Raw genomic sequence first — 13,068 nt, forward strand, 5'->3', positions numbered from 1 at the left:
TAGAATATCAAACTCTGGTTGCAACAAAAGACAAGACGCTTCTGGATAGGGAAAAAAGTGGTCTGATTATGACATCATAATGCAAAAAAGAAATAAACAAAAGCTTACTGCACCTGAGGTTCCTAGTTGGTCTCCCATACAAGTACTAACCAGGCCCGAGTCTGGATGGCTTCCGAGATCTGACGAGATCAGGCATTTTCAGACTAGTATGGCCGTAAGTGAAATTAAGAGAATGCGATCTCGCTAATGTTGGTAGAATATCAAACTCTGGTTGCGACAAAAGACAAGACGCTTCCCGATAGGGAAAAAAGTGGTCTGATTATGACATCATAATGCAAAAAAGAAATAAACAAAAGCTTACGGCACCTGAGGTTCCTAGTTGGTCTCCCATACAAGTACTAACCAGGCCCGAGTCTGGATGGCTTCCAAGATCTGATGAGATCAGGCATTTTCAGACTGGTATGGCCGTAAATGAAATTAAGAGAATGCGATCTCGTTAATGTTGGTAGAATATCAAACTCTGGTTGCGACAAAAGACAAGATGCTTCTGGATAGGGAAAAAAGTGGTCTGATTATGACATCATAATGCAAAAAAGAAATAAACAAAAGCTTACGGCACCTGAGGTTCCTAGTTGGTCTCCCATACAAGTACTAACCAGGCCCGAGTCTGGATGGCTTCCGAGATCAGGCATTTTCAGACTGGTATGGCCGTAAGTGAAATTAAGAGAATGCGATCTCGCTAATGTTGATAGAATATCAAACTCTGGTTGCGACAAAAGACAAGACTCTTCTGGATAGGGAAAAAAGTGGTCTGATTATGACATCATAATGCAAAAAAGAAATAAACAAAAGCTCACGGCACCTGAGGTTCCTAGTTGGTCTCCCATACAAGTACTAACCAGACCCGAGTCTGGATGGCTTCCGAGATCTGATGAGATCAGGCATTTTCAGACTGGTATGGCCATAAGTGAAATTAAGAGAATGCGATCTCGCTAATGTTGGTAGAATATCAAACTCTGGTTGCGACAAAAGATAAGATGCTTCTGGATAGGGAAAAAAGTGGTCTGATTATGACATCATAATGCAAAAAAGAAATAAACAAAAGCTTACGGCACCTGAGGTTCCTAGTTGGTCTCCCATACAAGTACTAACCAGGCCCGAGTCTGGATGGCTTCCGAGATCTGACGAGATCAGGCATTTTCAGACTGGTATGGCCGTAAGTGAAATTAAGAGAATGCGATCTCGCTAATGTTGGTAGAATATCAAACTCTGGTTGCGACAAAAGACAAGACGCTTCTGGATAGGGAAAAAAGTGGTCTGATTATGACATCATAATGCAAAAAAGAAATAAAAAAAAGCTTACAGCACCTGAGGTTCCTAGTTGGTCTCCCATACAAGTACTAACCAGACCCGAGTCTGGATGGCTTCAGAGATCTGACGAGATCAGGCATTTTCAGACTGGTATGGCCGTAAGTGAAATTAAGAGAATGCGATCTCGCTAATGTTGGTAGAATATCAAACTCTGGTTGCGACAAAAGACAAGACGCTTCTGGATAGGGAAAAAAGTGGTCTGATTATGACATCATAATGCAAAAAAGAAATAAACAAAAGCTTACGGCACCTGGGGTTCCTAGTTTGTCTCCCATACAAGTACTAACCAGGCCCGAGTCTGGATGGCTTCCGAGATCTGATGAGATCAGGCATTTTCAGACTGGTATGGCCGTAAGTTAAATTGAGAGAATGCGATCTCGCTAATGTTGGTAGAATATCAAACTCTGGTTGCGACAAAAGACAAGACGCTTCTGGATAGGGAAAAAAGTGGTCTGATTATGACATCATAATGCAAAAAAGAAATAAACAAAAGCTTACGGCACCTGAGGTTCCTAATTGGTCTCCCATACAAGTACTAACCAGGCCCAAGTCTGGATGGCTTCCGAGATCTGACGAGATCAGGCATTTTCAGACTGGTATGGCCATAAGTGAAATTAAGAGAATGCGATCTCGCTAATGTTGGTAGAATATCAAACTCTGGTTGCGACAAAAGACAAGACGCTTCTGGATAGGGAAAAAAGTGGTCTGATTATGACATCATAATGCAAAAAAGAAATAAACAAAAGCTTACGGCACCTGAGGTTCCTAGTTGGTCTCCCATACAAGTACTAACCAGGCCCGAGTCTGGATGGCTTCCGAGATCTGACGAGATCAGGCATTTTCAGACTGGTATGGCCGTAAGTGAAATTAAGAGAATGCGATCTCGCTAATGTTGGTAGAATATCAAACTCTGGTTGCGACAAAAGACAAGACGCTTCTGGATAGGGAAAAAAGTGGTCTGATTATGACATCATAATGCAAAAAAGAAATAAAAAAAAGCTTACAGCACCTGAGGTTCCTAGTTGGTCTCCCATACAAGTACTAACCAGACCCGAGTCTGGATGGCTTCAGAGATCTGACGAGATCAGGCATTTTCAGACTGGTATGGCCGTAAGTGAAATTAAGAGAATGCGATCTCGCTAATGTTGGTAGAATATCAAACTCTGGTTGCGACAAAAGACAAGACGCTTCTGGATAGGGAAAAAAGTGGTCTGATTATGACATCATAATGCAAAAAAGAAATAAACAAAAGCTTACGGCACCTGGGGTTCCTAGTTTGTCTCCCATACAAGTACTAACCAGGCCCGAGTCTGGATGGCTTCCGAGATCTGATGAGATCAGGCATTTTCAGACTGGTATGGCCGTAAGTTAAATTGAGAGAATGCGATCTCGCTAATGTTGGTAGAATATCAAACTCTGGTTGCGACAAAAGACAAGACGCTTCTGGATAGGGAAAAAAGTGGTCTGATTATGACATCATAATGCAAAAAAGAAATAAACAAAAGCTTACGGCACCTGAGGTTCCTAATTGGTCTCCCATACAAGTACTAACCAGGCCCAAGTCTGGATGGCTTCCGAGATCTGACGAGATCAGGCATTTTCAGACTGGTATGGCCATAAGTGAAATTAAGAGAATGCGATCTCGCTAATGTTGGTAGAATATCAAACTCTGGTTGCGACAAAAGACAAGACGCTTCTGGATAGGGAAAAAAGTGGTCTGATTATGACATCATAATGCAAAAAAGAAATAAAAAAAAGCTTACAGCACCTGAGGTTTCTAGTTGGTCTCCCATACAAGTACTAACCAGACCCGAGTCTGGATGACTTCAGAGATCTGACGAGATCAGGCATTTTCAGACTGGTATGGCCGTAAGTGAAATTAAGAGAATGCGATCTCGCTAATGTTGGTAGAATATCAAACTCTGGTTGCGACAAAAGACAAGATGCTTCTGGATAGGGAAAAAAGTGGTCTGATTATGACATCATAATGCAAAAAAGAAATAAACAAAAGCTTACGGCACCTGAGGCTCCTAGTTGGTCTCCCATACAAGTACTAACCAGACCCGAGTCTGGATGGCTTCCGAGATCTGGCATTTTCAGACTGGTATGGCCGTAAGTGAAATTAAGAGAATGCGATCTCGCTAATGTTGGTAGAATATCAAACTCTGGTTGCGACAAAAGACAAGACGCTTCTGGATAGGGAAAAAAGTGGTCTGATTATGACATCATAATGCAAAAAAGAAATAAACAAAAGCTTACGGCACCTGAGGTTCCTAGTTGGTCTCCCATACAAGTACTAACCAGGCCCAAGTCTGGATGGCTTCCGAGATCTGACGAGATCAGGCATTTTCAGACTGGTAGGGCCATAAGTGAAATTAAGAGAATGCGATCTCGCTAATGTTGGTAGAATATCAAACTCTGGTTGCGACAAAAGACAAGATGCTTCTGGATAGGGAAAAAAGTGGTCTGATTATGACATCATAATGCAAAAAAGAAATAAACAAAAGCTTACGGCACCTGAGGCTCCTAGTTGGTCTCCCATACAAGTACTAACCAGACCCGAGTCTGGATGGCTTCCGAGATCTGGCATTTTCAGACTGGTATGGCCGTAAGTGAAATTAAGAGAATGCGATCTCGCTAATGTTGGTAGAATATCAAACTCTGGTTGCGACAAAAGACAAGACGCTTCTGGATAGGGAAAAAAGTGGTCTGATTATGACATCATAATGCAAAAAAGAAATAAACAAAAGCTTACGGCACCTGAGGTTCCTAGTTGGTCTCCCATACAAGTACTAACCAGGCCCAAGTCTGGATGGCTTCCGAGATCTGACGAGATCAGGCATTTTCAGACTGGTAGGGCCATAAGTGAAATTAAGAGAATGCGATCTCGCTAATGTTGGTAGAATATCAAACTCTGGTTGCGACAAAAGACAAGATGCTTCTGGATAGGGAAAAAAGTGGTCTGATTATGACATCATAATGCAAAAAAGAAATAAACAAAAGCTTACGGCACCTGAGGTTCCTAGTTGGTCTCCCATAGGGAAAAAAGTGGTCTGATTATGACATCATAATGCAAAAAAGAAATAAACAAAAGCTTACAGCACCTGAGGTTCTTAGTTGGTCTCCCATACAAGTACTAACCAGGCCCAAGTCTGGATGGCTTCCGAGATCTGGCATTTTCAGACTGGTATGGCCGTAAGTGAAATTAAGAGAATGCGATCTCGTTAATGTTGGTAGAATGTCAAACTCTGGTTGCGACAAAAGACAAGATGCTTCTGGATAGGGAAAAAAGTGGTCTGATTATGACATCATAATGCAAAAAAGAAATAAACAAAAGCTTACGGCACCTGAGGTTCCTAGTTGGTCTCCCATACAAGTACTAACCAGGCCCGAGTCTGGATGGCTTCCGAGATCAGGCATTTTCAGACTGGTATGGCCGTAAGTGAAATTAAGAGAATGCGATCTCGCTAATGTTGGTAGAATATCAAACTCTGGTTGCGACAAAAGACAAGATGCTTCTGGATAGGGAAAAAAGTGGTCTGATTATGACATCATAATGCAAAAAAGAAATAAACAAAAGCTTACGGCACCTGGGGTTCCTAGTTTGTCTCCCATACAAGTACTAACCAGGCCCGAGTCTGGATGGCTTCCGAGATCTGATGAGATCAGGCATTTTCAGACTGGTATGGCCGTAAGTTAAATTGAGAGAATGCGATCTCGCTAATGTTGGTAGAATATCAAACTCTGGTTGCGACAAAAGACAAGACGCTTCTGGATAGGGAAAAAAGTGGTCTGATTATGACATCATAATGCAAAAAAGAAATAAACAAAAGCTTACGGCACCTGAGGTTCCTAATTGGTCTCCCATACAAGTACTAACCAGGCCCAAGTCTGGATGGCTTCCGAGATCTGACGAGATCAGGCATTTTCAGACTGGTATGGCCATAAGTGAAATTAAGAGAATGCGATCTCGCTAATGTTGGTAGAATATCAAACTCTGGTTGCGACAAAAGACAAGACGCTTCTGGATAGGGAAAAAAGTGGTCTGATTATGACATCATAATGCAAAAAAGAAATAAAAAAAAGCTTACAGCACCTGAGGTTTCTAGTTGGTCTCCCATACAAGTACTAACCAGACCCGAGTCTGGATGACTTCAGAGATCTGACGAGATCAGGCATTTTCAGACTGGTATGGCCGTAAGTGAAATTAAGAGAATGCGATCTCGCTAATGTTGGTAGAATATCAAACTCTGGTTGCGACAAAAGACAAGATGCTTCTGGATAGGGAAAAAAGTGGTCTGATTATGACATCATAATGCAAAAAAGAAATAAACAAAAGCTTACGGCACCTGAGGCTCCTAGTTGGTCTCCCATACAAGTACTAACCAGACCCGAGTCTGGATGGCTTCCGAGATCTGGCATTTTCAGACTGGTATGGCCGTAAGTGAAATTAAGAGAATGCGATCTCGCTAATGTTGGTAGAATATCAAACTCTGGTTGCGACAAAAGACAAGACGCTTCTGGATAGGGAAAAAAGTGGTCTGATTATGACATCATAATGCAAAAAAGAAATAAACAAAAGCTTACGGCACCTGAGGTTCCTAGTTGGTCTCCCATACAAGTACTAACCAGGCCCAAGTCTGGATGGCTTCCGAGATCTGACGAGATCAGGCATTTTCAGACTGGTATGGCCATAAGTGAAATTAAGAGAATGCGATCTCGCTAATGTTGGTAGAATATCAAACTCTGGTTGCGACAAAAGACAAGATGCTTCTGGATAGGGAAAAAAGTGGTCTGATTATGACATCATAATGCAAAAAAGAAATAAACAAAAGCTTACGGCACCTGAGGTTCCTAGTTGGTCTCCCATACAAGTACTAACCAGGCCCGAGTCTGGATGGCTTCACGAGATCTGACGAGATCAGGCATTTTCAGACTGGTATGGCCGTAAGTGAAATTAAGAGAATGCGATCTCGCTAATGTTGGTAGAATATCAAACTCTGGTTGCGACAAAAGACAAGACGCTTCTGGATAGGGAAAAAAGTGGTCTGATTATGACATCATAATGCAAAAAAGAAATAAACAAAAGCTTACGGCACCTGAGGTTCCTAGTTGGTCTCCCATAGGGAAAAAAGTGGTCTGATTATGACATCATAATGCAAAAAAGAAATAAACAAAAGCTTACAGCACCTGAGGTTCTTAGTTGGTCTCCCATACAAGTACTAACCAGGCCCAAGTCTGGATGGCTTCCGAGATCTGGCATTTTCAGACTGGTATGGCCGTAAGTGAAATTAAGAGAATGCGATCTCGTTAATGTTGGTAGAATATCAAACTCTGGTTGCGACAAAAGACAAGATGCTTCTGGATAGGGAAAAAAGTGGTCTGATTATGACATCATAATGCAAAAAAGAAATAAACAAAAGCTTACGGCACCTGAGGTTCCTAGTTGGTCTCCCATACAAGTACTAACCAGGCCCGAGTCTGGATGGCTTCCGAGATCAGGCATTTTCAGACTGGTATGGCCGTAAGTGAAATTAAGAGAATGCGATCTCGCTAATGTTGGTAGAATATCAAACTCTGGTTGCGACAAAAGACAAGATGCTTCTGGATAGGGAAAAAAGTGGTCTGATTATGACATCATAATGCAAAAAAGAAATAAACAAAAGCTTACGGCACCTGAGGTTCCTAGTTGGTCTCCCATACAAGTACTAAACAGGCCCGAGTCTGGATGGCTTCCGAGATCTGACGAGATCAGGCATTTTCAGACTGGTATGGCCGTAAGTGAAATTAAGTGAATGCGATCTCGCTAATGTTGGTAGAATATCAAACTCTGGTTGCGACAAAAGACAAGATGCTTCTGGATAGGGAAAAAAGTGGTCTGATTATGACATCATAATGCAAAAAAGAAATAAACAAAAGCTTACGGCACCTGAGGCTCCTAGTTGGTCTCCCATACAAGTACTAACCAGACCCGAGTCTGGATGGCTTCCGAGATCTGGCATTTTCAGACTGGTATGGCCGTAAGTGAAATTAAGAGAATGCGATCTCGCTAATGTTGGTAGAATATCAAACTCTGGTTGCGACAAAAGACAAGACGCTTCTGGATAGGGAAAAAAGTGGTCTGATTATGACATCATAATGCAAAAAAGAAATAAACAAAAGCTTACGGCACCTGGGGTTCCTAGTTGGTCTCCCATACAAGTACTAACCAGGCCCGAGGCTGGATGGCTTCCGAGATCTGATGAGATCAGGCATTTTCAGACTGGTATGGCCGTTTTATGAAGCACAGGTCATGTCAAACTAACTTGATTGCGTTCTACGAAGAAGTAAGTAGAAGTATAGATCAGGGTGTTGCAGTGGATGTGATCTATTTGGATTTTGCCAAGGCATTTGATACAGTTCCACACAAAAGATTAGTGTTCAAACTCAAGGAAATCGGTCTCGATGAAAATGCTTGTTCTTGGGTAGAACATTGGCTTAAAAACAGAATACAAAGAGTTGTCGTTAATGGTAAATTTTCAAGCTGGACAGAGGTGGCAAGTGGTGTCCCTCAGGGGTCTGTTCTGGGACCCCTTCTATTTAACATTTTTATAAATGATCTTGAAGACAGCATTGAAAGTCATGTTTCAGTGTTTGCAGATGACACAAAACTTTGTAAAATAATACAATGTGAGCAAGATATTACTTTGCTGCAGAAGGATTTAGATAGACTGGAGGACTGGGCACTCAAATGGCAGATGAAATTTAATGTTGAAAAATGCAAAGTTATGCACTTCGGCGTAAAGAATACACAAGCAACGTATACCCTTAATGGAAGCGAATTAGGGATAACAACACACGAAAAGGACTTGGGAATTGTTATAGACAACAAACTATGCAACAATGTGCAATGTCAATCCGCAGTGGCCAAGGCCAGTAAGGTATTGTCATGCATGAAAAAGGGCATTCATTCTCGAGACGAGAATATCATTTTGCCTCTCTATAAATCACTGGTAAGACCACATATTGAATATGCTGTGCAATTTTGGGCACCTGTTCTAAAGAAGGATATCATGGCACTAGAAAAAGTGCAGAGGCGGGCTACAAAATTAATAAAAGGAATGGAACATATCAGCTATGAAGAAAGGTTAACAAATTTAAACCTATTTAGTTTAGAAAAACGTCGCCTGAGAGGGGATATGATAACATTATACAAATATATTCGGGGCCAATACAAACCATTGTGTGGAAATCTATTCACAAACCGGACTTTACATAGGACACGAGGCCATGCGTTTAGACTGGAAGAAAGAAGATTTCGTCTAAGGCAAAGGAAAGGTTTTTTTACTGTAAGAACAATCAGGATGTGGAATTCTCTGCCTGAAGAAGTGGTTTTATCAGAGTCCATACAGATGTTCAAACAGCTACTAGATGCATACTTGCAAAGACAGAATATTCAAGGATATAATCTTTCAATGTAGGGTAATAACTGCTTGATTCAAGGATAAATCTGACTGCCATTCTGGGGTCAATAAGGAATTTTTTGTCCTAGCTTGTTGCAAAATTGTGCTTCAAACTGGGTTTTTTTTTTTTTTTTTTTTTTCTCTTTTGGATCAACAGCAAAAAACAGGTGTGAGGAAGGCTGAACTTGATGGACGCAAGTCTCTTTTCAGCTATCTAACTATGTAACTATGTAACTATGTAAGTTAAATTGAGAGAATGCGATCTCGCTAATGTTGGTAGAATATCAAACTCTGGTTGCGACAAAAGACAAGACGCTTCTGGATAGGGAAAAAAGTGGTCTGATTATGACATCATAATGCAAAAAAGAAATAAACAAAAGCTTACGGCACCTGAGGTTCCTAATTGGTCTCCCATACAAGTACTAACCAGGCCCAAGTCTGGATGGCTTCCGAGATCTGACGAGATCAGGCATTTTCAGACTGGTATGGCCATAAGTGAAATTAAGAGAATGCGATCTCGCTAATGTTGGTAGAATATCAAACTCTGGTTGCGACAAAAGACAAGACGCTTCTGGATAGGGAAAAAAGTGGTCTGATTATGACATCATAATGCAAAAAAGAAATAAAAAAAAGCTTACAGCACCTGAGGTTTCTAGTTGGTCTCCCATACAAGTACTAACCAGACCCGAGTCTGAATGACTTCAGAGATCTGACGAGATCAGGCATTTTCAGACTAGTATGGCCGTAAGTGAAATTAAGAGAATGCGATCTCGCTAATGTTGGTAGAATATCAAACTCTGGTTGCGACAAAAGACAAGATGCTTCTGGATAGGGAAAAAAGTGGTCTGATTATGACATCATAATGCAAAAAAGAAATAAACAAAAGCTTACGGCACCTGAGGCTCCTAGTTGGTCTCCCATACAAGTACTAACCAGACCCGAGTCTGGATGGCTTCCGAGATCTGGCATTTTCAGACTGGTATGGCCGTAAGTGAAATTAAGAGAATGCGATCTCGCTAATGTTGGTAGAATATCAAACTCTGGTTGCGACAAAAGACAAGATGCTTCTGGATAGGGAAAAAAGTGGTCTGATTATGACATCATAATGCAAAAAAGAAATAAACAAAAGCTTACGGCACCTGAGGTTCCTAGTTGGTCTCCCATACAAGTACTAACCAGGCCCGAGTCTGGATGTCTTCACGAGATCTGACGAGATCAGGCATTTTCAGACTGGTATGGCCATAAGTGAAATTAAGAGAATGCGATCTCGCTAATGTTGGTAGAATATCAAACTCTGGTTGCGACAAAAGACAAGACGCTTCTGGATAGGGAAAAAAGTGGTCTGATTATGACATCATAATGCAAAAAAGAAATAAACAAAAGCTTACGGCACCTGAGGTTCCTAGTTGGTCTCCCATAGGGAAAAAAGTGGTCTGATTATGACATCATAATGCAAAAAAGAAATAAACAAAAGCTTACAGCACCTGAGGTTCTTAGTTGGTCTCCCATACAAGTACTAACCAGGCCCAAGTCTGGATGGCTTCCGAGATCTGGCATTTTCAGACTGGTATGGCCGTAAGTGAAATTAAGAGAATGCGATCTCGTTAATGTTGGTAGAATATCAAACTCTGGTTGCGACAAAAGACAAGATGCTTCTGGATAGGGAAAAAAGTGGTCTGATTATGACATCATAATGCAAAAAAGAAATAAACAAAAGCTTACGGCACCTGAGGTTCCTAGTTGGTCTCCCATACAAGTACTAACCAGGCCCGAGTCTGGATGGCTTCCGAGATCAGGCATTTTCAGACTGGTATGGCCGTAAGTGAAATTAAGAGAATGCGATCTCGCTAATGTTGGTAGAATATCAAACTCTGGTTGCGACAAAAGACAAGACTCTTCTGGATAAGGAAAAAAGTGGTCTGATTATGACATCATAATGCAAAAGCTTACGGCACCTGAGGTTCCTAGTTGGTCTCCCATACAAGTACTAACCAGACCCGAGTCTGGATGGCTTCCGAGATCTGACGAGATCAGGCATTTTCAGACTGGTATGGCCATAAGTGAAATTAAGAGAATGCGATCTCGCTAATGTTGGTAGAATATCAAACTCTGGTTGCGACAAAAGACAAGATGCTTCTGGATAGGGAAAAAAGTGGTCTGATTATGACATCATAATGCAAAAAAGAAATAAACAAAAGCTTACGGCACCTGAGGGTCCTAGTTGGTCTCCCATACAAGTACTAACCAGGCCCGAGATCTGACGAGATCAGGCATTTTCAGACTGGTATGGCCGTAAGTGAATTTAAGAGAATGCAATCTCGCTAATGTTGGTAGAATATCAAACTCTGGTTGCGACAAAAGACAAGATGCTTCTGGATAGGGAAAAAAGTGGTCTGATTATGACATCATAATGCAAAAAAGAAATAAACAAAAGCTTACGGCACCTGAGGCTCCTAGTTGGTCTCCCATACAAGTACTAACCAGACCCGAGTCTGGATGGTTTCCGAGATCTGGCATTTTCAGACTGGTATGGCCGTAAGTGAAATTAAGAGAATGCGATCTCGCTAATGTTGGTAGAATATCAAACTCTGGTTGCGACAAAAGACAAGACGCTTCTGGATAGGGAAAAAAGTGGTCTGATTATGACATCATAATGCAAAAAAGAAATAAACAAAAGCTTACGGCACCTGAGGTTCCTAGTTGGTCTCCCATACAAGTACTAACCAGGCCCGAGTCTGGATGGCTTCCGAGATCTGATGAGAGCAGGCATTTTCAGACTGGTATGGCCGTAAGTGAAATTGAGAGAATGCGATCTCGCTAATGTTGGTAGAATATCAAACTCTGGTTGCGACAAAAGACAAGATGCTTCTGGATAGGGAAAAAAGTGGTCTGATTATGACATCATAATGCAAAAAAGAAATAAACAAAAGCTTACAGCACCTGAGGTTCCTAGTTGGTCTCCCATACAAGTACAAACCAGGCTCGAGTCTGGATGGCTTCCGAGATCTGACGAGATCAGGCATTTTCAGACTGGTATGGCCGTAAGTGAAATTAAGAGAATGCGATCTCGCTAATGTTGGTAGAATATCAAACTCTGGTTGCGACAAAAGACAAGACGCTTCTGGATAGGGAAAAAAGTGGTCTGATTATGACATCATAATGCAAAAAAGAAATAAACAAAAGCTTACGGCACCTGAGGTTCCTAGTTGGTCTCCCATAGGGAAAAAAGTGGTCTGATTATGACATCATAATGCAAAAAAGAAATAAACAAAAGCTTACAGCACCTGAGGTTCCTAGTTGGTCTCCCATACAAGTACTAAACAGGCCCAAGTCTGGATGGCTTCCGAGATCTGACGAGATCAGGCATTTTCAGACTGGTATGGCCGTAAGTGAAATTAAGAGAATGCGATCTCGTTAATGTTGGTAGAATATCAAACTCTGGTTGCGACAAAAGACAAGATGCTTCTGGATAGGGAAAAAAGTGGTCTGATTATGACATCATAATGCAAAAAAGAAATAAACAAAAGCTTACGGCACCTGAGGTTCCTAGTTGGTCTCCCATACAAGTACTAACCAGACCCGAGTCTGGATGGCTTCCGAGATCAGGCATTTTCAGACTGGTATGGCCGTAAGTGAAATTAAGAGAATGCGATCTCGCTAATGTTGGTAGAATATCAAACTCTGGTTGCGACAAAAGACAAGACTCTTCTGGATAGGGAAAAAAGTGGTCTGATTATGACATCATAATGCAAAAAAGAAATAAACAAAAGCTTACGGCACCTGAGGTTCCTAGTTGGTCTCCCATACAAGTACTAACCAGACACGAGTCTGGATGGCTTCCGAGATCTGACGAGATCAGGCATTTTCAGACTGGTATGGCCGTAAATGAAATTAAGAGAATGCGATCTCGCTAATGTTGGTAGAATATCAAACTCTGGTTGCAACAAAAGACAAGACGCTTCTGGATAGGGAAAAAAGTGGTCTGATTATGACATCATAATGCAAAAAAGAAATAAACAAAAGCTTACAGCACCTGAGTTTCCTAGTTGGTCTCCCATACAAGTACTAACCAGGCCCGAGTCTGGATGGCTTCCGAGATCTGACGAGATCAGGCATTTTCAGACTAGTATGGCCGTAAGTGAAATTAAGAGAATGCGATCTCGCTAATGTTGGTAGAATATCAAACTCTGGTTGCGACAAAAGACAAGACGCTTCCCGATAGGGAAAAAAGTGGTCTGATTATGACATCATAATG

General features: G+C 41.4%; 34 pseudogenes; all 34 read right to left on the minus strand.

The window, feature by feature from the left end:
- Positions 1-101: 101 nt before the first annotated feature.
- LOC134598180 (5S ribosomal RNA) lies at positions 102-220 on the minus strand (annotated as a pseudogene).
- A 134-nt stretch (positions 221-354) lies between these two features.
- Positions 355-473, minus strand: LOC134596229 (5S ribosomal RNA; annotated as a pseudogene).
- Positions 474-607: 134 nt separating this feature from the next.
- LOC134589261 (5S ribosomal RNA) lies at positions 608-716 on the minus strand (annotated as a pseudogene).
- Positions 717-850: 134 nt separating this feature from the next.
- On the minus strand, positions 851-969 carry LOC134597277 (5S ribosomal RNA; annotated as a pseudogene).
- Positions 970-1,103: 134 nt separating this feature from the next.
- LOC134590518 (5S ribosomal RNA) lies at positions 1,104-1,222 on the minus strand (annotated as a pseudogene).
- Positions 1,223-1,356: 134 nt separating this feature from the next.
- Positions 1,357-1,475, minus strand: LOC134597133 (5S ribosomal RNA; annotated as a pseudogene).
- Positions 1,476-1,609: 134 nt separating this feature from the next.
- Positions 1,610-1,728, minus strand: LOC134596220 (5S ribosomal RNA; annotated as a pseudogene).
- A 134-nt stretch (positions 1,729-1,862) lies between these two features.
- On the minus strand, positions 1,863-1,981 carry LOC134594723 (5S ribosomal RNA; annotated as a pseudogene).
- Positions 1,982-2,115: 134 nt separating this feature from the next.
- LOC134590529 (5S ribosomal RNA) lies at positions 2,116-2,234 on the minus strand (annotated as a pseudogene).
- A 134-nt stretch (positions 2,235-2,368) lies between these two features.
- Positions 2,369-2,487, minus strand: LOC134597134 (5S ribosomal RNA; annotated as a pseudogene).
- A 134-nt stretch (positions 2,488-2,621) lies between these two features.
- On the minus strand, positions 2,622-2,740 carry LOC134596221 (5S ribosomal RNA; annotated as a pseudogene).
- Positions 2,741-2,874: 134 nt separating this feature from the next.
- Positions 2,875-2,993, minus strand: LOC134594724 (5S ribosomal RNA; annotated as a pseudogene).
- Positions 2,994-3,127: 134 nt separating this feature from the next.
- LOC134598285 (5S ribosomal RNA) lies at positions 3,128-3,246 on the minus strand (annotated as a pseudogene).
- Positions 3,247-3,623: 377 nt separating this feature from the next.
- Positions 3,624-3,742, minus strand: LOC134596338 (5S ribosomal RNA; annotated as a pseudogene).
- A 377-nt stretch (positions 3,743-4,119) lies between these two features.
- Positions 4,120-4,238, minus strand: LOC134596339 (5S ribosomal RNA; annotated as a pseudogene).
- Positions 4,239-4,706: 468 nt separating this feature from the next.
- Positions 4,707-4,815, minus strand: LOC134589262 (5S ribosomal RNA; annotated as a pseudogene).
- Positions 4,816-4,949: 134 nt separating this feature from the next.
- On the minus strand, positions 4,950-5,068 carry LOC134596223 (5S ribosomal RNA; annotated as a pseudogene).
- A 134-nt stretch (positions 5,069-5,202) lies between these two features.
- Positions 5,203-5,321, minus strand: LOC134594725 (5S ribosomal RNA; annotated as a pseudogene).
- Positions 5,322-5,455: 134 nt separating this feature from the next.
- LOC134598287 (5S ribosomal RNA) lies at positions 5,456-5,574 on the minus strand (annotated as a pseudogene).
- A 377-nt stretch (positions 5,575-5,951) lies between these two features.
- On the minus strand, positions 5,952-6,070 carry LOC134594308 (5S ribosomal RNA; annotated as a pseudogene).
- Positions 6,071-6,204: 134 nt separating this feature from the next.
- On the minus strand, positions 6,205-6,324 carry LOC134597822 (5S ribosomal RNA; annotated as a pseudogene).
- A 468-nt stretch (positions 6,325-6,792) lies between these two features.
- On the minus strand, positions 6,793-6,901 carry LOC134589263 (5S ribosomal RNA; annotated as a pseudogene).
- A 134-nt stretch (positions 6,902-7,035) lies between these two features.
- Positions 7,036-7,154, minus strand: LOC134594409 (5S ribosomal RNA; annotated as a pseudogene).
- Positions 7,155-7,531: 377 nt separating this feature from the next.
- LOC134587948 (5S ribosomal RNA) lies at positions 7,532-7,650 on the minus strand (annotated as a pseudogene).
- Positions 7,651-9,191: 1,541 nt separating this feature from the next.
- LOC134594726 (5S ribosomal RNA) lies at positions 9,192-9,310 on the minus strand (annotated as a pseudogene).
- A 134-nt stretch (positions 9,311-9,444) lies between these two features.
- On the minus strand, positions 9,445-9,563 carry LOC134588380 (5S ribosomal RNA; annotated as a pseudogene).
- Positions 9,564-9,940: 377 nt separating this feature from the next.
- On the minus strand, positions 9,941-10,060 carry LOC134588080 (5S ribosomal RNA; annotated as a pseudogene).
- A 468-nt stretch (positions 10,061-10,528) lies between these two features.
- On the minus strand, positions 10,529-10,637 carry LOC134589264 (5S ribosomal RNA; annotated as a pseudogene).
- Positions 10,638-10,756: 119 nt separating this feature from the next.
- Positions 10,757-10,875, minus strand: LOC134596940 (5S ribosomal RNA; annotated as a pseudogene).
- Positions 10,876-11,488: 613 nt separating this feature from the next.
- Positions 11,489-11,607, minus strand: LOC134596620 (5S ribosomal RNA; annotated as a pseudogene).
- A 134-nt stretch (positions 11,608-11,741) lies between these two features.
- On the minus strand, positions 11,742-11,860 carry LOC134598410 (5S ribosomal RNA; annotated as a pseudogene).
- A 225-nt stretch (positions 11,861-12,085) lies between these two features.
- Positions 12,086-12,204, minus strand: LOC134594275 (5S ribosomal RNA; annotated as a pseudogene).
- A 377-nt stretch (positions 12,205-12,581) lies between these two features.
- LOC134588459 (5S ribosomal RNA) lies at positions 12,582-12,700 on the minus strand (annotated as a pseudogene).
- Positions 12,701-12,834: 134 nt separating this feature from the next.
- Positions 12,835-12,953, minus strand: LOC134595746 (5S ribosomal RNA; annotated as a pseudogene).
- Positions 12,954-13,068: the final 115 nt, after the last annotated feature.

Source organism: Pelobates fuscus, chromosome 2 (genome assembly GCF_036172605.1).
Source record: "Pelobates fuscus isolate aPelFus1 chromosome 2, aPelFus1.pri, whole genome shotgun sequence".
In the NCBI taxonomy this organism is placed as follows: domain Eukaryota; kingdom Metazoa; phylum Chordata; class Amphibia; order Anura; family Pelobatidae; genus Pelobates; species Pelobates fuscus.